The sequence below is a fragment of the Nannobrachium achirus genome (genome assembly GCF_963921795.1).
Source record: "Nannobrachium achirus genome assembly, chromosome: 18".
NCBI lineage: Eukaryota > Metazoa > Chordata > Actinopteri > Myctophiformes > Myctophidae > Nannobrachium > Nannobrachium achirus.
Genome location: NC_137825.1, coordinates 61,415,713 through 61,440,553, shown reverse-complemented (window position 1 = coordinate 61,440,553; position 24,841 = coordinate 61,415,713). Strand labels below are relative to the sequence as shown.

The window sequence follows — 24,841 nt, the reverse complement described above, 5'->3', positions numbered from 1 at the left end:
TACTTAATAACAATCAATTGAGCTGACAGAAACTGCAATGCTAGCCTACATCAGCAGGTTTAGCTATGTTTTAAAACTGTACAAATGGCTATTGGCTACTGTTTTAAAAGAACACAGAATTATGTTTACCAGTGGTGTTTAATGTGTGCTGGTTGGCTATTTTTTCCTTTCTGAATAATAATGGCTTGGCTTGATATAGGCCTATCAGTGTAATCACTGCTCATTAGTGCAGATGGCCTACCCATCATTTTACATAAGGTCAAAACACCTATTGTTAAACCAGGAATGTAATCGAACAGTCAGCCAGTCATTTAAAGCTATACTGTGTAAGTTGCTCAACTAGTGGTCAGTAGCGGTATTGCTTTTTTCGGCCGTTTTTCGGCCGGAGTCGTCGCGGACCACCGCCGTGGACCACCGTAGCGGCGCCGCAAACCACCGCGACCGATAGTAATCCGTGGAGGGGTAGAACGCATGGTAGAACGTAATTTTCTGGCCAGGATTTGTGGATTAAGAGGTTAAAATCCTTCACCATGGTAAACACTGTAGCCAAGCGGAGGCGCTTCCTGGAGACCAGAGCAGATAAGCTGTGATTGGCCGGTAGTGTACCATGTGTGCATGATCGGCGATGTGATTGGGCAACGTATACACAACGTATACAGATGATGCAGATTACGTCATTTTGGCGCGAAATACCGCCCCTGTCACTGCTAAGAAGAAAACATATAAAGAGAAGGCTTCAGAAGCTGAAAATAACGGAGTGGGTGTTCTAAAACTTTAGCGATTTAACAGTTAGGACAATTTTAAGATTTGTTTTATAAAAAAAGTTACATGGTACAACTTTAACACGTCCTGAATAGCAACTGATATGCATATCCATTTAGTATGTTATAAATGCTTATGCCCGCTAAGATGCCATACAGGTGAATTTAATAAGCATTTATTTGACTGTGTTGTCCCTTATTATATGTCCCTAAAACCTCATTTGAACACGTGCACTCTTTAATCATCACCACCACCATTATGATGATGATCGCTATACAGTATCTCTGACATAGCCTGCTTCCCCCTCCTATTTTACTGTAAGCCTATCATTTATTTTTTATTTAGTATTTTTATTTAGTTTTCCGACTGTCTTATGATGATATTGTTTGCATAGTAGGTCTGTTTTTTTTTTGTCTGTCATTTAATGTTGCCCAAAAGCTTTCTTGTGGTGTTTATCCTTTTAGTTGACCATGTATCACTGTACCGTGTACCTTTTCCTATGCAAATAAAGTAGGCTATACAAACCAATCAATCAATACTGCTGTATGAAATCAAATGCAGCATAATATAGCAGGCTAAACAATGGCTGTTGTTATGTGTCAACAATCAGCAGGCTATCCTTTATTCGGCTATAGCCTATTGTTATGTAGAAATATTTATATCTATACTATAATTTTGCGAATGTCTGAGTGAGTGAGTGAGTGAGTGAGTGTCTGTCTGTCTGTCACAGCGTTTCTCCTCGGTGGCTGGAGCAATTGATCTGAAATCGCATCACCATCAGCATATGAACACACCTGACATAACTGTGAAGCCCGTTTGTCACTTTCACAAATCGTATGCTGTATATTAGCATTTCTATGGTGTATCTATATCTATTTAGCCTACAGTACCTTTTGTGACCACACATGTTAAGGGAGGGGCGCTGTTGTTCAGGCCATGCACAATCACACACAAACCCACACACACACACACACACACACACACACACACACACACACACACACACACACACACACACACACACACACACACACACACACACACACACACACACACACACACACACACACACACACACGGGGGGGGGGGGGGGGGGGTGCAGGCAGGCGGGGGGGGGGGGGGGGGGGGGGTTCTGGCCCTGTTACAGATGTTGTCCAAAAATCATGCAGATCGGTACACAGTATCTCTGTAGCCGTTAAATGGAACGGGTATTTCTTACATTGATGCTCCTACATATTAGCATGCAAGCACCAGTTAAAGTTACTTTCCATCCCTCATATACTGTGTGCACAGTGCACATCCCATAACCCACACACTGCACATCATTTCGGAGCTCATATCTTTGAACGGGTAATGGCTAGTTCTATTCTATTACTTGAAAAGAGTCAAACGTGATCTGACGAGGACAGCCTGCTGACAGGCTCATTATGTCATATCTAAAAGCATAGGATCCCAGGCGTTTCTAGATTAATCTCAACTCGTGGAGCAACATTTTAGCGTGTTAAACCCCAACATGGTGTGATTGGTGCAATAAACTAAATATTCCCCGCAATCGGACCTTTCATTTCACATTCACAAGGTGAATTCACGTTGAGATGAGCTCCTATAAGCCCACGCTCGCAGCCACAGCTCACAGCAGCATCACGTCAAAAACAAACATTAAAAGCAATAATCACGCTTTAGTATCCGACCTAAAATAAACATCATATGTGGCCCAAAGAAAGCACACCGCAAAAAAACTCGCGCGGAGTCCAAGTTGTCCAACACGTAAAGTACAGACAGCGAAACAGACGCTTGATTCTAAACATAGACAACAAGGAAAAGCTCCGCTTCCTCGTAATCCATTCCACGGCTGTGTGGGGAACCCCGTGACACGGGATTGGTCGGGGGACGTAAAAAAAAACCTCCCCCTCTGCCCCCCATTGGTTTAATGTTTTGGTGGGGAGGAGGGGTTGTCGGCCGAATTCTGTGGGGGGGAATTTAGTCCATGGGCCAGACGGGTTGTCGGTATCAAAAAGGTGGCAAAGGTTACCATGCATTTTTGAAAAGCTCTATATCTGTAGATTATATTTTGGTATGATAACCCTTTCTTAGACACAGCTAAATTGGTGTTATCAGCCTCTAGAGTTGGTGTCCCATTAACATTACATTACAGGAAAAAAGGTTAAAAAATTAATCTGCTTTTAGTAGCATAAGAGGGGTCAAACTAGGGGGTTTTCATGATGCCGAATCCATTGCAAGCATCTGTTTTGCACAAAAAACATTCCTTGGGCTATATGTTTTTCTGGAGCTGTGGCGACCCCGAAGGTCACCGACTCGGGCGCCCTAGCTAAATCATTAGAGCATGCCCTGGGCTACATCTGTGCAAATTTTGGCTCTTTTAGACTGATTAGCACGAGAAATAAAACCCTAAGGCCTCTGACTAACATGAATGCATCGTTTTCTGAGGCCATTTATAGCCCAAGAAATGTTTTTTGTGCAAAACAAATGCTTGCAATGGATTCGGCATCATGACAAACCCCTAGTTTGACCCCTCTTATGCTACTAAAAGCAGATTATTTTTTTGCTTTTTTTCCCTGTAATGTAAAGTTAATGGGACACCAACTCCAGCGGCTGATAACACCAATTTAGCTGTGTCTAAGAAAGGGTTATCATACCAAAATATAATCTACAGATATAGAGCTTTTCAAAAATGCATGGTAACCTTTGCCACCTTTTTGATACCGACGACTCGACGACCCGTCTGGCCCATGGACTAATTTCACAGGCGCAAGGCTCGGGGGAGGAGTCGGAATTTAGGAGGCCTCAACGAAGCCCCGGTCTAAACGTCCATCCATGGTCCGGGCCAACACTCGGCCATACCCGGGCCGTAGTCGCGCTAACGGCCGCATCGCGCCGCCCACTCCAATAATAAATCACATCTTTAGACAGGATTTTCTCCGGGTTGTGTTCCCAGACCCAAAGAGAAAGTTTTTTGCGACTGAAATAGCTTTAGATCGCCAAGATCGGGCTTCTAAAGGGGTTAGCATTTTGGCTACGTGTCAGCTAGCTTCCTCCTCTCGTCCCACATAGCATTGGCTGGAGTGAAATCCCAAGGCACTTGGGACAGTGTCGACGGAAGCTAGAGCGAAGGTCTATAGAGAGATTTCTGGCACTCTAGCGGCCACTTGTGGCCCGGGGCACTGTATGAGTTAAGTACACTTTTGAAGTATTTGTACTTTACTTGAGTATTTCCAATTTCCAAAACTTTTACTTCTACTCCACTACAGCTCAGATCCAAATATTGTACTTTTACTCCACTACGATGATTTGAAAACTTTAATAACTAATTACTTTGCAGACATAAATTATAATATTATAAAACATATATGAATCATTTTAGCCCTACTTCATACCTAGGCTGTTTGAAAATAGTCGATCAAGCTCACAACGTGTCGCGACGCGTTGTGAGCTTGTAGATCTGCTATTTTCAAACATCTTGTACTTTTACTTTTGGTAAAAGTTATTTTACCCGTTGATGCCAATACTTTCATACTTTTACTCAAGTACATTTTGAATTCTGGACTTTTACTTGTAACAGAGTACACTATAGTGCAGTATTGATACTTTTACTTAAGTACAACATGTGAGTATTGTTTTCACCTCTGGATCTTACCAATTCACCCTTTGTCAAGTCCCGCCCGTTGTCCCACCCCTCTTCGCACCCATTGGTTGCTGTGTCTTGGGACAAAAGTCCTTTATCTCCATCCACTACCATTGAAATTCAGTTGCTTCTTATTGCTATTTTGTGTATTCAATTATCATCTTAAACTTGATTTCAGTAAAAAGGAGCCTCTCAGGTGCAGTATAGTGACTGGGCATGTTTTTAAATGTTTTTGTCTCTCCAAAAATGATGTTTTAGCAAATTCAACATAAAAAAGGCGGAACCAGGGCGGGACAAGGCATAAAGAGCCTGCTGGTTGGTCAGTCAGGGACCAATCAGAAGCCTGACAAAGGGTGAATTCTGGTCAAACAGCGTCTGGGTGCTGAGTATTGTGTGGTTCACTGGAAACACTCTGCTACACCATTGGGTCTCACAAAGTGGGGTCCAGGGACCCTCTTGGTTCCTTGAGGGGGTTCCAAATGGCCCCTTATGGGTGTGCAACTCTGAGAGTGTACACATTTCTCAAGAGTCATGGCGGTTCCTTGAAATGATGTTTGAGAACCAGTGTGCTACACTAAATGGAACAGAGAATGTGAAGGAAGTAAGTAAGGCTGGGCGATATTAGGAAAACCTTCGATATTCGATAACGTTGTTGAATACCTCGATATCGATATTAATCACGATATTAGTACAAACAATTGCATTATATAGTTTTTTCTGCTTTAGGTGCACTGCCTGCCTGCCTAAAATACCATGCATAGTAGTACATAAGGACCACAAGAATACACAAGAAACAGAGGGTGAAGTACGGTCTTACTCCCAGTACGTAATACTCTGTATGAATTAGGTCCGTACACGGACCCTTACGTACAACTCCCAACTGAACGTACAAGATGTGTCCGTAGCAAGAAGTACCCGCGGCCACCGTTGTCAACCATAGGGGCAGTTGTGAGGAAAATTACTTTTCCTTTGCTCTATGACAGTGGTTCTCAAACCATGGGTCCCAATAAGAAATATATTATATCAAGAAACAGGAAAACGGAACGTTGCACTTGCAACCATGTGAAGAGGACACTTCGACTCCTCAAACACACACACACGCGCACACACTCACACGCCGCCACTCCTCCAACAGCAAGATGAGTGCAGCAAAAGCACAACACACAGACAGAAAGCGAGGCACACAAGAATAGCTGATAGGCTGGCTACCGTTATGAGCGGGTGTGTTTTGTTATATTTATTCCAGGAGTGAGAAGATACCGGGTCCATGTGGTTAAATCTGTACCCAGCCGGAGTTACATTTACCGCGATGTAACATTGCCGAAAGGCAGCAGAACCAGTCCAGACTGTTACCACTTATTACCAAACATCACGTTGGGTCAAGAAATCCGTGGTTCTACATATTTTGGCTAAATGCTTCGGTTAACACTTATATAAACGGCCCTTAACCCAGATAATGAATAGCATTATCCGTGCATGCACATTGCACATAGAATAGAGAAATTAAATGCCTTATTTTCCAACAATGGTTTTATTGAAATAACCAATGCTTTTTTGCATGTGCTACGCGCATGCATAGTGTGTCTGTTAATTAATTTGACACATACACCAATACCTAATTTCAAGCTGTCTTCGTCGATATGTATGCATGTTGATAGCTCGATATCGATACATTTTTTACATATTGCCTAGCCTTAAGGCGGCCATGCACTACGCGATAATCGGGGGGCCAGCCCGACTCTTTTCAAAAATGTTTGATATTTTCCTGGATCACTACTGGTCTGCAAGACTGGAACAGCAGCACGGGACCGAGGAAAATACAGCCGCTGCGCAAATCTGAACATAGTATGTGACAGATCTCTCTCTTTTTCTCTCTCCATCTCTCTCTCCCTCTCACACACACACACACATGCACACGCACACACACACACACACACACACACACACACACACTTTTCATAGCGTCTGTACGTCCATTAGGTTGTATCATGAATGATTGGGATTTAAATTAAAACTCAACGGTAACGCGATCCAAAAAACAAACAAACAGAAGAAATAACGCTACCAGCCACTGTCTGGAGTCAGTCACAGACTGCGACCAGCACATCACATCAAAGAAGTACACGCCCATCCTGATCTATGATAGGCCATATCGCGATATCAAAGGGCAATATAAAAAAATATATTTTATTTTATTTTATTTTATTTTTGGCCAAAAAACACCTAAACTCCTTTTTTTCAAGCACTGTAACTGTATTTATGCAATACTTGTTCGAGTCTATTGTAAAACAACTATAATTTTTCTAATGGAGAACTTTTACATTACTGAATTTCATTCAGAGACGCGTTGCGTGCTGCTCGTGCGTTACGTTTGTACGTCAGCCCCTATGGTCAGCCCTCACATCACACAGAGGCAGAGCAGAGAACCGTTCGTGCCCTGAGTGTTTAATTCTACCCGATTCAGTCGGCCCAGTTTCTTTCCAACGTGGCTGCTATGCATAGAGCCTATAATTCAGTCCATTACCAGCTGCAGGTGTATTCAATGAAAAAAAGAAAAAGAAACTCACTTCACTAAACGCACATCCTTGGTGAAATGATGCAGCATTTATATGCAGCACCCCGCCAGAGACTGCACTGTGTGGGTAAGCAGCTTTTGCTCACAATTCACAGGGAAACAGTCGTAGTTAGCTCCAGAAACAGCCCAGCAGAAGGTTTGCGTATCCATCTGCTAATTTGTTCCACCGGCTGTACGGTGTGGTTTAGTAGGTTTCTCCCCGTGTCCCCTAGGGTAGGTACTAGTGATGCGCGGGTCAACCCGGTGCCCCCACCCGCCCGCCAACCCGCCCGCAAGCGGGTGGGTGGGTCAAGGTTTCAGACCTTTTCAGGCGGGCGGCGGGCGGGCGGGTTATCACCACTCTCACGTGCAAAAAATAAATAAGAATAATCACCTGTTCTTATTTGCCTTTTATTCTTAATAAGAGTAGGCCTATAAGAATAGAACGTTTGAATACGAGCACGAGCGAGCAAGTTTTAAATTGCGCCAGGTTTCTCCTCCTCTCCTTGGTGCGAGGACCGTCCCAATTCCGCTCCTGTTGGGGCCGCGAACCACATCTTGCCAACATTTGACACAACGTGAGCACAGCAGAGAAGATGCACAAACAATTCAGCGCGTGTCACTGATCAGGATTTCACTTAGGTCTATATGTCTCTGTCATCCACACAAGTCCGTTTATAGCTAAATACTTTGTCGGTTAAGTTATATAACCAGCCAGTCAAAAGTATATGATTTGAAACACAACTTTCGTAAGTGAGGCGGATTTTTTGACTGAATGAACCAACCACGCTTACCTCGAGTCGTCCCATCTCTCCAATCTGGTGATTAATCAACCAACAGGATTTAATATTGTCTTTTTTTTGCTGTCTGTTTAAAGTGCGAGGCGCTGTATAAATATGATTGACATAAAACCGCCGAACGTCTTTGAATGAATGTCTTTTAGGCTAAACCCCAATTTTAACAACACGTTTGTTTATTTAGACCATGACAATATTGCGCTACTGTAAACCTTTCTGTAAAGCGACTTTGGGTACTTAGAAGAGCCGTATAAAGATGAGCTATTGTGGAGATGATATACCATCTTTTTTTTAAATGCGGGTTGCGGGGCGGGAGGATTCGTTGATTTACGTTCCGTTCGGGCTGTGGGTCGTGCACCACTGGTTGGTACGCTCACAAAAAAAAACATGCAGTAATCCTGGTCTCTATACTGCCTCCCCCTGGTCAGACAGGGTGCCTGATGGAGGGGAAAGGAACTGGTGGGAATGAAGTGCTCCTTCCACACGTTACATCCCACCGGAGAAACTCCCCCGTCAAGTGAAAAATGTAAGGACTTGAAAGACCAGTACATATCGTTTTTTTTTATTTTTTATAATTAACATTTATTTCGGTTTTAATGACCTAGTATGGAAAATTCCGGTCGGCTAATTCGAGTACAGATGAAGTACGGTTTAATCCGGTTTTAATATTAAGTGGCTCCACGTGGCTGAGAAAGAGTTAACACAATCTTTGTTTTTTGTGCAAATTAATCGTCATGTAAAATGCCACTATCGTGACAGCCCTAGTACATACACACACACAGAGCGATGTGCAATGTGCTGCATCATGCTGTAAATCTCTCAGTGGCTAAAAGCAGTGAAACAATAAGTCCCAGGTCAGGCATAATGTGCAGGGTGCCCAGTGCCAACGACCCTTGTACTTATAGTGGTTTGCGTGTGATGTTGGCATTAATAGGAACGGAACATTCTACTATTGTACTCATAGATTAGTCTGACTGGATTAGAGTGTCCTGCTGCATGAAATGCAAATGTCATTTTGTTAAAAACTCCAACAAATCCTATATGCATTAGTAGTGACTCCTCCCCACCACATAAACCATTTGCTTTTTAAACCCTGCAGGGGGGAAACAAACTATCCATTAAAATTATAGGTTTGGGAGGAACCGGATCGAATATCGATTCCATAACATTTGGATCTGTTTCCAGGAAATGTTTTTTATCACACTTTCAGAGCTGGTATGTGGACTTCATACTGTATCTGCTATGCAATGACAATATGCATCATATGGTTCTCAAACTTTTTAATTTCAAAGACCACCATAACTCGGAGACTTATGGTGATCCATGTGGTTCCATTTGTACATTTTTGGTTCCATTTGTACACTTTCGGTACAAGTTACAGACCTGTTAAGGGTCCACTTGGAATCATTCAAATCCCAAAAAGGATCCCACCCTGATCAACATCAATATCTCACAATTGTTGCTATTAACGACAATGACCCTGACACTCTGATTTCAGGCATGTTGTTGAACATTCTCAAATTAAAGCACAGGCCTATATGTTTAACCACATGAACCCAGGCCTCCCAATATGAATATGTCCGGGTCTGGCTGCCTCAGTGTGGCCCGTCCCTTACGGCAGGGTTCCCCAATTAGTTTTCCCCAAGGGCCGAATTATGTCTAGGGTACCAAGCCGAGGGCCACAACATTGCAGGGGGCGACGGACCGACGGTGGCATTCCCACTACTCCAGCGACAGTTTTTGTCGTTGTCGGGTGAAAATCTTGTATGTCCAAAACTGTTCCTTTTTAATTTATCATTTTAAAAATGATTTAAACTAACAGCCGATCTACAAGCACACAACGCCTCGCGGTGCGAGGCGTTGTCTGCTTGAAGATCTGCTGTTTTCACTACTTTTGTGCGACGGCCTTGTATGATTTGCGAAATAACGTACAAATTTGGAGATACGAGATTTCCACCCGACAACGACGATATACTAGTGTTGTTGCTGCTCTTATACCACCATTATTACTAGGGTTGATGTGGGCCAGACAGTAGCCCCCCGCGGGCCGCAAATGGCCCGCGGGCCGCCTATTGGGGAACCCTGCCTTACGGGATCATTCAGACACCTTTGAAAGAACACAGAATTTCCAGTGCCAACAAGCTGACAGCAAAATAATAAACAAAATAAATAAATGCCATATTGTATACACGACTCTGATCAAAAGTACAGAGACAGTTTGCAGAAGTAGTCTAACTTTCAGACCAGAATTCCCATCATTCCAAGTTCACACTATGTGTCACCATTGTGAGCTTGTAGATCTACAATTTCCGCTGTATGCCTGTGAGGTACAGATGTGTCATTTCAAAAATTCACATGTCCTGCAGTTATTAATGCCTATTATGTTGCATCAATTCTATTGTCATAATCATAATTATTTGGTCATAATCGTTTCCATGTTGAAAAATGTAAAAGAATGCTATATTTTCAAACATTTTCAAAAATAGTGGAAATAGCCGATCTACAAGCTCACAACGCGTTGCAATGCGACGTGTTGAGAGCTTGTAGACCTGCTATATCCACTATGAATGTTATTGCTGTGGAGCTTTAGGAGGAGATCTGACTTAAAGACAGACTGACCCGCACACTGCCACTTGTCCGTTTCAGAGAATTTATTAAACTAGCAACGTTTAGGTCACCAGACCTTTCTCAAACAGTGGCTGACACATTCACTATTATCATTTCCACTGGTGCCAACAACCAATCAGAAGCAGTGATCAATCATTTAGAGCAGCTGTGTTAACCCTACCAGTGCCAGCCCCTAGATGGCGCCAAAGAATGCCAGACTTTCTCCCATAGGGGACTGCATTAGCATCCGGGGACTCACGTTGCAGTGACGCGCGTGCTCACGTTCGTGCACGTCATGGAAATGTCCCGGATGATAATGCTAACAGAATAGCTATTCCCATTTTGTCATTTTAAAGATCATTTTTCGGCGATTTCGCCGTAAATAAACCTCACGCCACATCCCTAAAAACACAATCCAGAGATATGGGCCTCCAACGATGTGGTTTTTCATTGGATTCGGCGGCGATTCGCGGCTACGTTCGCGGCTCACGGCCGGCATGGCTTCCCCAGGATTTGGACCACTGGATTTTAAATTTAGGCTCAGGCTTCAGAAGGCCTCGGATCATTTTATTCATTTCATTAAAAATCCCGAACATGTTCGGGATAGGCACACTGGACTACGTTCCGGAAGCGGCGCTGAACATTCGGTGAACATTGGGGGTCTCAAAAATGTATTTTAAACCATTTTTAATGGAATATATCGTCGGACCATGTAAAATGGCTAGCTGGCTAGCGTAGGACGAGCCAGGACCACCCACGACTCTACAAGCAGCTCAGGGTAAGTCAATTAATTAAAAAAAAATTGTTTTGGATTGAACATATCCCGAACATGTTCGGGATAGGCACAGAATGAGTTAACAGTCATGTGACCAAGTTAAAAATACAGTGTCTATGATGTCCTTTAGTATCATTGAAAATAAAACAACAATACAAGGAATTACTAGTCATGCCAAAATAATACAAAGAAGTCAACAATACAAAACATTTCCAATACTATCATATCATAATGTCCTACACTTTTTTTTTTTTAAAGTGGAAAAGAAAAAGAAAAAGAAGAAGAAAAAGCGATACAAATATACACACTGTGCAGGGACCGGCTAAGAAGTTTTAGAAAAGATTAAATTATAACATTACATTCAATAGCAATTCATCATTAAGACCTCTAGGGTGTAGGGTTTGTAAGGTATATATCCAGTATGCTTCACGGCGTTTGAGTAGAAGATCATGGTTACCACCTCTCCTTGGTAGACTGACTTGTTCTATGCCAATAAAACAAAAGTAGAGATGTCATGTTTACAGTCATTAAAATGGATAGCAACTGGATAATCACGGTCATTTCTGCGGATAGAGCTCTTATGTTCACTCATTCTCTGTTTCAACTGTCTAGTAGTTTTACCAATTATATGCCAGACCACACGGGCATCTGATCATATACTACATGGGTCGAGATACAGGTTATTATACTGTTTATCTTAAACTTCTTGCCGGTATGCGGGTGATTAAAAAATGTGGTAGGACATTATGATATTATTGGAAATGTTTTGTATTGTTGACTTCTTTGTATTATTTTGGCATGACTAGTAATTCCTTGTATTGTTTGTTTTATTTTCAATGATACTAAAGGACATCATAGACACTGTATTTTTAACTTGGTCACATGACTGTTAACACAGCTGCTCTAAATGATTGATCACTGCTTCTGATTGGTTGTTGGAAATGATAATAGTGAACACTATTAGAAAGGGGGGAAAACAAATAAAATGTACTTCTTAAAATAAATGTATCATGCCTGTTGCTAAGGTATGGCAACATGACTGGTGTCTTGCACACGCGCGAAGACACCAGTCATGTTGCCATACCTTAGCTTTTGCTGAACTGACAACACTGGACTGGGGTCCTAGAGACACATTTATTTTTTAACAAATGGAGGTCCATGGACTGTCATTGGACGATGCGATTCTGCCAGTCTGTCAGACACACAGAGACACTGTGACAGGCCAGCTCTGTCCTTGTGTGTGTGCGTCTGTCTGCGTGTCTTCAGTTTGATGAAGACAATGTCTGTGAGTTTTAGTATTAATGCCACTACTAAATAATGTGCAGCTTAGTATCAGTTCACACAGGCCTTTTGATGAACGACCAGTCTTTAGTCTTCATATAGAAACATGTTGCGATGGAATATTAATTGCAACACACACACACACAGCTACATTGATTCACCCCACAGAACAACATACCTGCTTGTTCCAACCAACCAGCTGGGTCTCACACACAACACACCACCTGCCCTGTGGTCTCTCTCTCTCTCTCTCTCTCTCTCTCTCTCTCTCTCTCTCTCTCTCTCTCTCTCTCTCTCTCTCTCTCTCTCTCTCTCTCTCTCTCTCTCTCTCTCTCTCTCTCTCTCTCTCTCTCTCTCTCTCTCTCTCTCTCTCTCTCTCAGGAGATAGAATAGAATAGAACACAAACATGAGGCTCAATGCTGCCACTCTCAAGCACACAGCTGAGACAAGATAAAGGTTAGTTTCTGCTAAGATGTAACGAAACATGGAACCTATAGGATTGTGTGACTCCAGGGGTCGCTATACTTGCAGCGTTAGCAATGTTGTGACATTGTTCTGAATCATGGAACCTCTTTATTTGTGGGGAAATAGTCTGCTTTCTAGAGAAATTCATCTTGTGAAAGACTGGAAAAGGGCACTCTCTTTAATTGACTAATTGACATGAATTGTATGTAGAACTATTAGGTCTATAGCATTAAATCTGTTGCAATGCACAACAGTTCCAACGAATCATGTTAAAGTGATAGTTTGCCTATTTTGTAACCAAAGCTGTATTTAATACTCACCTGTACTGGAGTTGTAGCAAGGGCATGAATTGGTCAACTCATTCCCGTGGACAGAGCTGTGGTCATGTTTGTGCTCAATAAAAAGTAGTTCCACTGAGTTGGCGGTCCCATTATTTTGTAATAAACTAATCCACAAAACTTCCGTCAATAATATTGTTGACATATTTCTACTTTATAGAGCAATGCTCGTTCAACTTTGAGCCCTCAGTAACATGGTACTATTTTTTCTCTCGAGTGTATCACAGGCGCATCCCGCGGCAGCCGCAGCATACGCCCCCAAAACAGTCTGCACTGATAGCTGCCTGCCTGGTCGCTCCAGAAAGCTGAAATCTCGCCTTCGTCCTAACTATTAGCTGGGGACCCCCTTATATTCCCTCAAAGACCCTGCCCTGGGGGTCCCCGGATCCCACTTTGAGAACCAATGGTACAGACGATATATTTTATTAGTCCTGTGTTGTTTTACCCTCGGCAATCTAAGAACGGTAGCTCTGGTCCATAGCGTAGTGCTATGTCACAGATGAGCCCTTGTGCTTTAGGAAAGGCTGTGCACCCTCTCCTCTGTAGTAAAAATACAAAGTACAGTTTCGCTTCTCACCAAAACAAAGACATCTTCATAGAGTAAAAAGCCTACTTTCAGAAGTGGGGGCAATCTGTCTAAATTTCACGTCTAAAATGCACTTTTTGCCATAAAAGAAAAAATATTTCACCCAAAGGCAAAATCTGGTCAATGGACTTTTCTATTTACAAGATCTGTAGAGGGCGGTGTGGAGTAGCTAAAACTTCCAGTGAAATATTTTCTTTTCTGGACCAAATGTGTATTTTAGACGTGAGGTGGGGGTCTACGAGTGTTGCCACTAAGGACAGTAGGCTTTCGACATCTTAGAACCGCCTTTGTTTTGGTGAGTAGTGAAAGTGTATATTTTATTTTTTACTACAGACGAGAGGCTGAGCAGCCTGGGCTGCCGCGGCTCTGAGCGCAAGTGCTCACCAGTGACATAGCGTAGTGTTAGATACAGGACCAGAGGGGAAAAGTCGCTGGCTCTAACAAGCCAAAGTTGTCTGGTGTCTTTATCCATGGGGAAACGGTGAAGACGTTTTTTCTTTTACCCAGAAATGCGTGGATATATCTCCCTTGTGTTAGCAATGGCAGATAAAGGTTAGCTAAGCTGCTATTCAAGGCTAGTAGGAGCGATCAGCAGCGACCACACAACAAACAGCGTGTGCTGCAGCAGCTCATAGCAGCACAGAGCATACGCCGTGAGTGATGCGGCACCATAAAGTTATAGTGCGGCGCAGTGATCTACTCGAGAGAAGAAATAGTACCATGTTACAGAGGGGTCAAAGTTGAACGAGCATTACTCGTAGAAGTAGAAATATTTCAACAATAATAATGACGGCAGTTTTGTGGATTAGTTTATTAAAAAATAATGGGACCGCCAACTCAATGGAACTACTTTTAATTGAGCACAAAAATTACCACAGCTCTGTCCACGCGAATGAGTTGACCAATTCATGCCCTTGCTACAACTCCAGTACAGGTGAGTATTAAATACAGCTTTGGTTACAAAATAGGCGAACTATCACTTTAAGTGAAAAACTCGGTTCCATCCTTTTTAACAGTACACTTTAAGACATAATAAGACAGAATAAAGCCATAATAAGAAATAATGTGTTGGTAATTAGAGCTAATATATTTTATTAGACAGAAACAAAGACAGAATAGTAGAAAGAGCGAATACATTCTCTGGCACCGTCACCTGCCGCGGAACTGCAGCGGCAGACACTGCCGCACGACCGCTAGTTCGCTAGTGGTGGCTGAGACAGAATAGCAGAAAGCGAATACATTATCTGGCACCGGCATCGCTGGTAACTGCCGCGGCAGCCACCACCGCACGGACGGGCAGTTTACCGCTACGGGACCTGACGGTCCGTGCGGCGGCCGCCGGTCCTACTGGCGGGACTGCTGGTCCTATCGCCGGCGATGCAGTGCGACTGCTGGTCGGACTAGCGGTCGTGCGGCAGTGTCTGCCGCTGCAGTTCCGCGGCAGGTGACGGTGCCAGAGAATGTATTCGCTCTTTCTACTATTCTGTCTTTGTTTCTGTCTAATAAAATATATTAGCTCTAATTACCAACACATTATTTCTTATTATGGCTTTATTCTGTCTTATTATGTCTTAAAGTGTACTGTAAAAGAGGATGGGACCAACAACTCTACAATCAATTATGTCCAACTTATTATCACCATTTTGTTCCCACAGCAAGTTAAATCATTTGTCACAGAGTAAAACCAAAGAGAACGCATCACGGAGAACGGGGGTTAGAGAAAAGCTGCCGTCTCACACAGCCTAGGTCTACACCTCCAGTCTGGGAGTGACGGAATTCTATAGGTCGCCAATCCCGAAGTAACACGGTGTGCTGCTGGTTACAGTGGCCTGGCAGTAGCAGTGGTGTAAAGTAACTAAGTACATGCACTTACTACTGTACTGTACTTGAGTACAATTTTGAGGTATTTGTACTTTAATTGAGTATTTCCAATTTCCAATCCTCTACATCTGGGATCCACATATTGTTCTTTTACGCCACTAATTATATGAAACCTTTTTACTATAGTTACTTTGGAGATATAATGTAATAAAACATAGGCCACTTTAGCCCTATTTTATATCTAGGCCATTTGAAAATAGTAACTAGTAACTGTTTTCAAATAATTGGGGTGGAGTAAAAGCACAACATTTGCCTCTCTGAGATGTAGCTGAGTAGAAGTGAAAGTATTGGAAATTGAAAAAAATAAAATAAATAAATAATACTTAAAGGGATATTTCACTTTAAAAAAGACTTTTGGTCATTTTATGGTCTAATCAGGCTTTTATGAACACCCTGAACAGTTTTTAATTTACTTCATTCAATATTTAGATATTTGATGTAAATGTTACCAGGCCCTCCTCCTGCAGGGCTCCTCCACATACACACCCATTGTAACTTCAAACTCCATTTTAAACGAAATACAATAAAACATTATTAAAAATAAATGAAAAAACACGGCCTGCTCACATATTCAGTAGCGAAGTGTGATGTCACTTCCGTGAAATGGCGTGAAATGTCGCCCTCTACGGGGTTCATGCTGGTATTGTTTTGTATTCAAATCGCCATTGGGGAATTTGCGATCACCGCATATAAGAACTGTGTTAAAAATATAAACACACCATGCTCTCGGATTGACCCAAATGGATATGAAGCATCGACTAAGGTGGAAATGTACAGATTTACCCAAAGAGTAACACAATAAACGCTAGAAACGAGTTACAACAGGCTATATCAGATATGAATGAATATCATAAACTATGCAGAACCCCCCCGCTGACAGAAACGCGCACATGGTGTGTTTATTGCCAGACCCATGAAATGGGTAGGCCTACATAAGCAAATGTCGGTCTGTCCGGGTTTTCTATATAAAGGGTATATATGATGATGACATGATGATGACATGCCTACAAAAGGCATGATGTCATAAATGATGATGACAGACAGGGGGTCTGGCACAACCAGGTTGACCTGGTCTAGTTTTTTTAACACAGTCCTTATATGCGGCGATCGCAGATTCCCCAATGGCGATTTGAATACAAAACAATACCAGCATGAACCCCCTAAAGGGCGACATTACGCACAAATGACGACATGGCTTCGTTTCTCTATTAGGGGGGTAGTATGAGTCACCAGAAAAAATAATAGGTGTTTTTAATTAATCTATCATGGTTAAAATGGAGTTTGAAGTTACAATGGGTGTGTATGTGGAGACGTCCTGCAGGAGGAGGGCCTGGTAACATTTACATCAAATATCTAAATATTGAATCAAGCAAATTAAAAACTGTTCAGGGTGTTCATAAAAGCCTGGTTAGACGATAAAATGACCAAAAGTTTTTTTGAAAGTGAAATATCCCTTTAAGTACAGGCTACTTGAGTAACCACTGGCAGCAGGAGTGTGTGTGTGTGTGTGTGTGTGTGTGTGTGTGTGTGTGTGTGTGTGTGTGTGTGTGTGTGTGTGTGTGGGTGCGTGCGTGCGTGTGTCATTTAAAAACACACCACCTACAGCTAACAAATCAATATCATATCCTCTTTTTTTTTTTACACCGTCGCGGCGCGTGACACCACCCCCCTCACGCACGGCCGCTGCCTGACACAAAAACAAAACGGCCTGCGTCCGAATAAACAAACAAACAAATACAAAAAACGCACAAACACACGCGCGCGCGCACACACACACGCACGCACGCACGTATGCATGACCACTCACCCTCTTCTCTCTCTCTCCTTCTCCTCCTTTGACTTATAATTCCGATCCAGTAGTGGATCCTTCTTCCCTTTCCTTCTCCCCTTCCTTTGAATTCAAATCACAGTCTGTGTCCAACAGGGGAAAGAAAAACAAACACTAAAACAATATTAATATCTGTAATGATGATTCCAAAAACCTCCGGATCCAGTCCAGTCTGGGGTTTCAGGTTTTAAAGTCTAGAATCCGTCCCGGATCGTCAGTGCATCATCATGGTCGTGTAACGTGTGGTGTTTGTTAATATAAATAAAGCAGCAGTGTTGAGCCAGCAGCCAGGCAGCATAAACTGCCATTTCATACCCGACGTCTGGCTAGCAAGCTGCGTTGCTATAGCAAATCTGATACTTCCGGTGGTGGATCTCTTCAGAATAAGACGGGCCGAAAACGATTAATTTGTAGATATGATTTTGATTGGTTGAAGATTTTATTAGAGGTTTGCCTATAGGAAAAGGTACAGGACAGTACAGTTCACTGGTACAAGGTCAACTAAAAGGATAAAAAGTAAAGACCACAAGAAAGCTTTTGGCTTTGTTTGTTTGTTTTTAAATTTTTTATTGATTGAAGAATTCGAAGTTTGCAATAGAAAAGGGCAGTTTCATGACAGTACAAATCACTGGTACAAGGTCAAAAGGAGATCCTAGAAAGCCGAGGCTTATTTCCACACTTTGATCTCATATAACATTGAAAGACGGATGGATAGAACATAATACTTTATCTAGGATAATATCAATTTCAAAAGCTCATACAAGGGTCAATTTAACAACTCATACAAATGACAGGCAAATAGAACACAGTAGCTACTATGCAGAAAATATCATCATAAGACAGTCAGAAAACGAAATAAAAATAAAAGGTATGGTATTTAAAGTAGAAAGGTCAGGAGGAGGTAAAGAAAGGCTTTGTCCTTTTTACCAGTTTCCAGTTACAGCCTGTAAGTGACTTTTCGGAGCGGTTTTAAATGAGTAGAGGGGAGTACGCCCCTTTAAGGCCGCCAGGGCGTTCCACATTTATGTGGCATAACAGGAGAACAAATTTAACCTTTTTCTTTTGTGCTAAATCTGGGTTGGACGTGATTTGTGGAGCTGCCTCTGGCGTAACCTTGCGTCACCATGACTTACCTCTGGTGTTGTGAACATCCTTGACGTTTTGGAAGTATTTTGTCAGGTACATGAGTAGGTTGGTGTCAGGCGAATTTGCCTAAAACATATTCACCTAAACGTATTTGGTCCTTTCACCTGGCATTTTCGCCACAGAGGAGAGTATTTTCACCTTCCTGTCTGAGCCAGTTCGCCTACCCTCAATTCTGCTGTCAGACTGTCCATGTTTGCATAATTATTATCCCTTTGTCATTTAAATATTATAATGACTGTGACAGTGGTGTTACCTGTCAAACGGTGACCATTACACACAGCTTTCCTATGCACTCCATAGTAATCACAACAATACAGATTAGAGCTATTGGAATCAGGTGCGTCCAAATAATTAATTAATTAATGTCCCGATATTATAAACACTATGGACATGGCGATTCTTTGGTGCAGTATAGGCTATGAACAGTATTGTACAATGAACAGTATTGTATATTAATTGTTTTAACATTAGGCTATACAAAATATATATGTAATAGCCTAGTAGAATCAACTTTCACTGTCAACACGCACTTTTTAAATGCTGGGTCCGTCTGTGGGCAGACAGACAGACAGACAGACAGACAGACAGGCATCTGTATTGATGTGATTACTATGGAGTGCATAGGATAGCCGTGTGTAATGGTCACCGTTTGACAGGTACTGTAACACCACTGTCACAGTCAATATAATATTTAAATGACAAAGGGATAATAAGCAAACATGGACAGTCTGACAGCAGAAGGTGAAAAGACTCTCCTCCATGGCTAATGCCAGGCGAAAGGACCAAATGCGTTTAGGTGAATATTTTTTAGGCAAAAGTGCTGGTGACCGGTACTGGTAGAGTGGCCGGAAAGAAACTTGCAGAGATTTTTATTCTTGTATTTGTTTTACTGAGAATAAGGTTAGAAATAACTTTAGGATTACGCATATCTTTCTGAGCTTAAAATGGGAGCGTGTCGCTGTTACTACATCTCATCTTTTCTATATTGAATATAGGCACGAGGAGCACTTTATAGACAAGAGCTGTTTCCGGCTTCATTTATTTTTCTTCAAACAGCGAATAAAAAGGTTATTTAAAATAATTCTAACGTGGTATAATTATAGACGTGGATTAAACATCTAAATGAGGTCTAAAAATATACTGAACTGTATGGATCAATGGCAAAAGTTTAATCCAATAGTTGGAGATCATTATGTAACGTACAATTGTTTTATTAATCAGTATTTAGTGAATAATGTTTTAAAATTCAAAGGTCTAGATTCGGTCTAAAAATATACCAAAAATAGCCGGGCTAAATTCGGTATAAATTTAGCCTAGACGTATAATAGACGGACACTGTTTAGTGGGCATGCTGGTCTATACTGGTTTATGCTGGTTCATGCTGGTTTAGATGGTGGTTCATGCTTGGTCTGTGCTGGTGCTGGTGCTGGTCTGTGCTGGTCTGTGCTGGTCCCATGCTGGTCTATGCTGGTTTATGCTGGTTCATGCTGGTCTGTGCTGGTGCTGGTCTGTGCTCAAAAACAACGACTAAAGTATAATTCTACCACTTTCCTTTCAACAACAAAGAGAAGAAAAATGTGTAAATAGTAAAATAGTAAAAGGATTCACGGGCGCTGGGGCCTTTTGGCCCCAAAAGTTCTCCTCTGCCTACAAAATGATGTCAGACTTAACAGTCAGACTTAACAGCCCCCATATTGATTGATTGATTGAAGGCTTTATTAGAAGTTTGCATAGGAAAATGTACAGATTCATGACGGTACAGTTCACTGGTACAAGGTCTACTAAAAGGAGATCCATGAAAAGACTAAGCTTATTTCAACAGGAAACCATTTAAGTATCTCATATAACATTGAATGACAGACAAATAGAACACAGTACTATGCAGTAGACATGTAAAGAACAAAAGAAAGAAAAAGAAAACAGTAGGTCTATACAATCAGTAAGTACAGTATATACAATATATACAAGGAAGGGGCAGGTAACAGTAAGTCTAAACAATCAGTACAGTATATACAAGGAAGGGGCAGGGAGGGTAGGGTTGGGCTAGGTTTTTACCAGTTGTGAACGGCTGCTGCCTGTAATATAATAATCCAGTCTATTAATATATAGACCTATATATATATATATATAGACTATATATATATATATATATATATATATATATATATATATATATATATATATATACATGTATGTCCTTTAAAAACATTAATTAGTCTGATCTTATTTTTAAGGCGACCCCAAGGCTTATGTTTGCCTACTCAAAATCCGGACGTCCTAGATTTGCCACCAGAACGGAGCTGGACTCGCTCGCTCTCATGTTATACTTCCGTCGTACGAGGGTGTCTCGCACACCAAAAATAGCCGATCTGCAAGCTCACAAAGCGCAGCGGACGCGGCGCGTTGTGAGCTTGCAGGTCGGGTGTTTCTTCTTCCTCCCGTGTGACACCGTCGTACGACGGGAGCACAACTCCGGGCTGAACCAACCAACCCGGTAGGGTTTAGAGATCCCATGGTCCGGAGGGACGTTCGGTGGGTGGTCCCCGCGCGGTGATTGGCTGGCTGAGGGCGGTTGTCACGGCGACCCGGCTGACAAAGGTTCGAGTAATGTCATTAATACATTCCTATAATCCTAGTTTAGAGTTCAATTAACACGTTGCAAGCCGCGGCAGAACCCTCTGAACAGAGGTAGCGCCGAAGAAATAAGCCATTTATTTACAAACATGTTTTAAAAAAACAAAGCCCACATGATAACAACACGTACTGGAGTGCTCGACACAGCGTACATATTCATCCTGCAGAGGTCGGCGATCTTACTTTGGCGAGGCGGAGGGGAGATCAATTCCATTCGTTTACGTGCGGCGAAGCAGGGAAAGGAGCGATAGAGAAGCGGCGCCCGAACGTGATTGAAACCGCGATCCACGAACAGAGACAAAGACCAGCCATCTTGTTTGAGCTTCTTGCTGAGTTTCAACACTGGGGAGAGGATGAGGCTCCTCCTGGCCAGCCATCCATCCAGAATGTGAGTCAACGGCGTGGCCTGCTGGATATTAGGAGTATCACACCCAGCACCAGAAAATGACTGTCAGAGCATATTAACCCTTTCAGATCGCTCCAAAAAGACACAGAGAAGAATTTCCGATGTTTTTTTTTTTTTTATTATAATTTATATCAAAAGTCCGGGAATAGACGGCGTGGCTGATGGGACCCAGTAGGAAGTCCGAGGGAGTACGGCCAGGCTTAGAAGGTGTTAAGTTGAATCCAAAATGTGTTATCTGTTTCGACAGCCTTTCCGTTTAGACATTAGACTATAACATTTTATATCATAGAAAATAATATAAATATTCAATATTAAATAAATCCATATAGATACATAAAAATAGATACAGAAATAAAGACGGAAAAACTAGTTTACAAAATGCTTCAGACACGATAACAGAATGGCCTACACAGTGCAATTACAAATTAAAATGCATCCCACTAATGTGGAACGCCCAGGCCTTAAAGGAGTGCAAATCCATAGCCTCCTTCAAAATTTGTCTGAAAAGTCACCTACAAACGGCTACTATATTCGAAACGTATTGTTTTATTTTTTATGACTTTTTATTTTCTACCCACTAACAATTCCCTATGCAAAGTAGGCCTACTACTGTGTTCTATCCGTCTGTCTTTCAATATTAGGCTATATGAATATGAGATACATAATTGGTTCCTGTGTAAATAAGCTATAAAGCTTACTAGGATCTCCTTTTACCAGTGAAGTGTACTGTCATGAAACTGTACTTTTTTCTAATACTTCTTCAATCAATCAATCAATCAATCAATCAACCAGTAAGACTCCCTAATCGGGAGATAAGCGACCGTTGGTCGCTTATCTCCTGTCACACTGCTGACATCAGTATGACACCACACCGTACACAAATGACCCTTATATAAGACCGGCATTATCTACCGACAGATTAGTAACAAGATGTCAAAATCATTGAAGGTTTACCCTACTAACCAACTGTTTACCATAGCAACCATGTTTTTTACCTTAGCAACCAACTGTTTACCCTAGCAACCAACTTTTTACCACAGCAACCATGTTTTTTTTACCCTAGCAACCAACTGTTTACCCTAGCAACCAATTGTTTACCATAGCAACCATGTTTTCTTACCCTAGCAACCAACTGTTTACCCTAGCAACCAACTGTTTACCATAGCAACCATGTTTTTTTACAGGGCCTGGGATTGATGACATCAGAAATCTCCATATATGGGCATGAAAGGGATTTTGTTTCTGGAAATATGTCTGTGGGGTGCCACATTTGGAATAAAACACTTACATCACACATCTGGATATCCATACAGCCCATCTAGTTTGCCTGTGTCCATTTATGCCCATATATCTGATGACATTGGGACAATGATCTCCATATATGGGCATAAAACTTATGTTAATTAGTAAAGCCTGGGGATCTCCATATATGGGCATGAGGGGTACCCTAAAAGGGCATCATCTGGGAATAGCAAATATAGTTATCCTAGAAAGTGAAAATCTTACATCAAAGGCCATAACTACCTACCTACCACCATACTGCATTCCTCATTAAACTACCTACCAGTAAGATGCCTAAGGGAGAAAAGCAAAGGGCGAGGTTGCACCATTTCTTGGTCTTCTGGCCAGTGATGTATATCGGACCATTTAACCATATATGGAGACATCTGGTACCCAAAGATATTCACAGATATGGGCTTAATATTGATGACATAAGGGATCTCCATATATGGGCGTAAAAGGGATTTGGTTCCCCTGGCATCACAGGGATCTCCATATATGGGCATAAAATGGATTTGGTTACCCTGGCAACACGGGGATCTCCATATCTCCATATATGGGCATAAAAGGGATTTGGTTCCCCTGGCATCACAGGGATCTCCATATATGGGCATAAAAGGGATTTGGTTCCCCTGACATTACAGTGATGTCAGTGGCTGGTTCTACAGAGGGGATCTCCATTTATGGGCATAAAAGGGAATGTATGTATGATGATGTCAGATATCATAGACGTCATAGGACTTTCACATAACGAATAACTGAGTAAGCATGTAAACCCGTAAAATCTATATTTGGGCATGGCTGATTTATGACCTCATCATGATGACACGAGCAAACACAGCTGAATTGTATAAATGATCAGTGCAGAAACCAACAGAAGTATTTGACCAAGACTCTTCGATTTAAACATCAACAAAGGTGTGACGTTTGTTGATGGTCACGTGTGACGTGTGACGGACGGACGGACGGACGGACGGACGGACGGACGGACGGCCGGTGGAGGTTTTCATAGTAAACTGCTCCCTGACGGTCGCAATCAAATATGCCATCCAAAATTCACTCAACAAATCTCTATTGAACAGAATTATGTGTGTGTGTGTGTGTGTGTGTGTGTGTGTGTGTGTGTGTGTGTGTGTGTGTGTGTGTGTGTGTGTGTGTAAAACTGGTATGCACATTAAAAACCATAGTGCGTTCCGTTGCCTGACAACCCACCAACCCAACCAATCACGGCGCGACCACTGTCCCTCCAGCCAATGGGATGTCAAAGCTGGTGTTACTGTTTTCTCCTCGCAGACAACCAGCAGGCAGGCAGCATTCAAGATCTGCTGCACGTTTTGTAGCGTGGAACATGATTGGATTTTGCAACGGTTTTGAACCCAGTGTTATGATTGATTGATTGATTGATTGATTGATTGATTGATTATTTATTGATTGAATACTTTTATTTGTCAGAAATGTATAGGCGAGGTACAGTCAGGCATTTAGGCTAAAAGGATAACACAAAAAGTCTGGGGATTGTGTTTTCATTGTGGTCCTATGTATTTAATTCATCAACATAGCATAACAATAACAATAACAATAATTGCGACCGCCAGGTCGCACTTACTACCAATACCTCCACCGGCTGTCTGTCTGTCTGTCTGTCTGTCCGTCTGTCCGTCCCTCCGTCACACGTCACACGTCACACTTTTGCCCTGCTCATATCTCCGCAACCGTTGCCCCGATCCATGCCAAATTTTGCACACATACTCCTTGCCTGCCAAACCACAACCTCCACCCATCAATTCTCACATGGCCCTCTTCTAGCGCCACTGTTAAATAAATTAATTAAGTTAAATAAATATGGAATATGGATA

At 42.1% G+C, this 24,841-nt stretch overlaps 1 protein-coding gene across 2 annotated transcripts in view; it reads right to left on the bottom strand.

Annotated features, from left to right (window-relative positions):
• mapk8b (mitogen-activated protein kinase 8b) overlaps positions 1-17,818 on the bottom strand; it is a 112,461-nt gene extending 94,643 nt beyond the window's left edge. For both annotated transcript variants that reach the window (XM_080748201.1, XM_080748202.1), the window contains exon 1: positions 17,498-17,818. The gene's annotated coding sequence lies outside the window, so the exon portion shown is untranslated. The remainder of the gene's footprint in view (positions 1-17,497) is intronic.
• Positions 17,819-24,841: the final 7,023 nt, after the last annotated feature.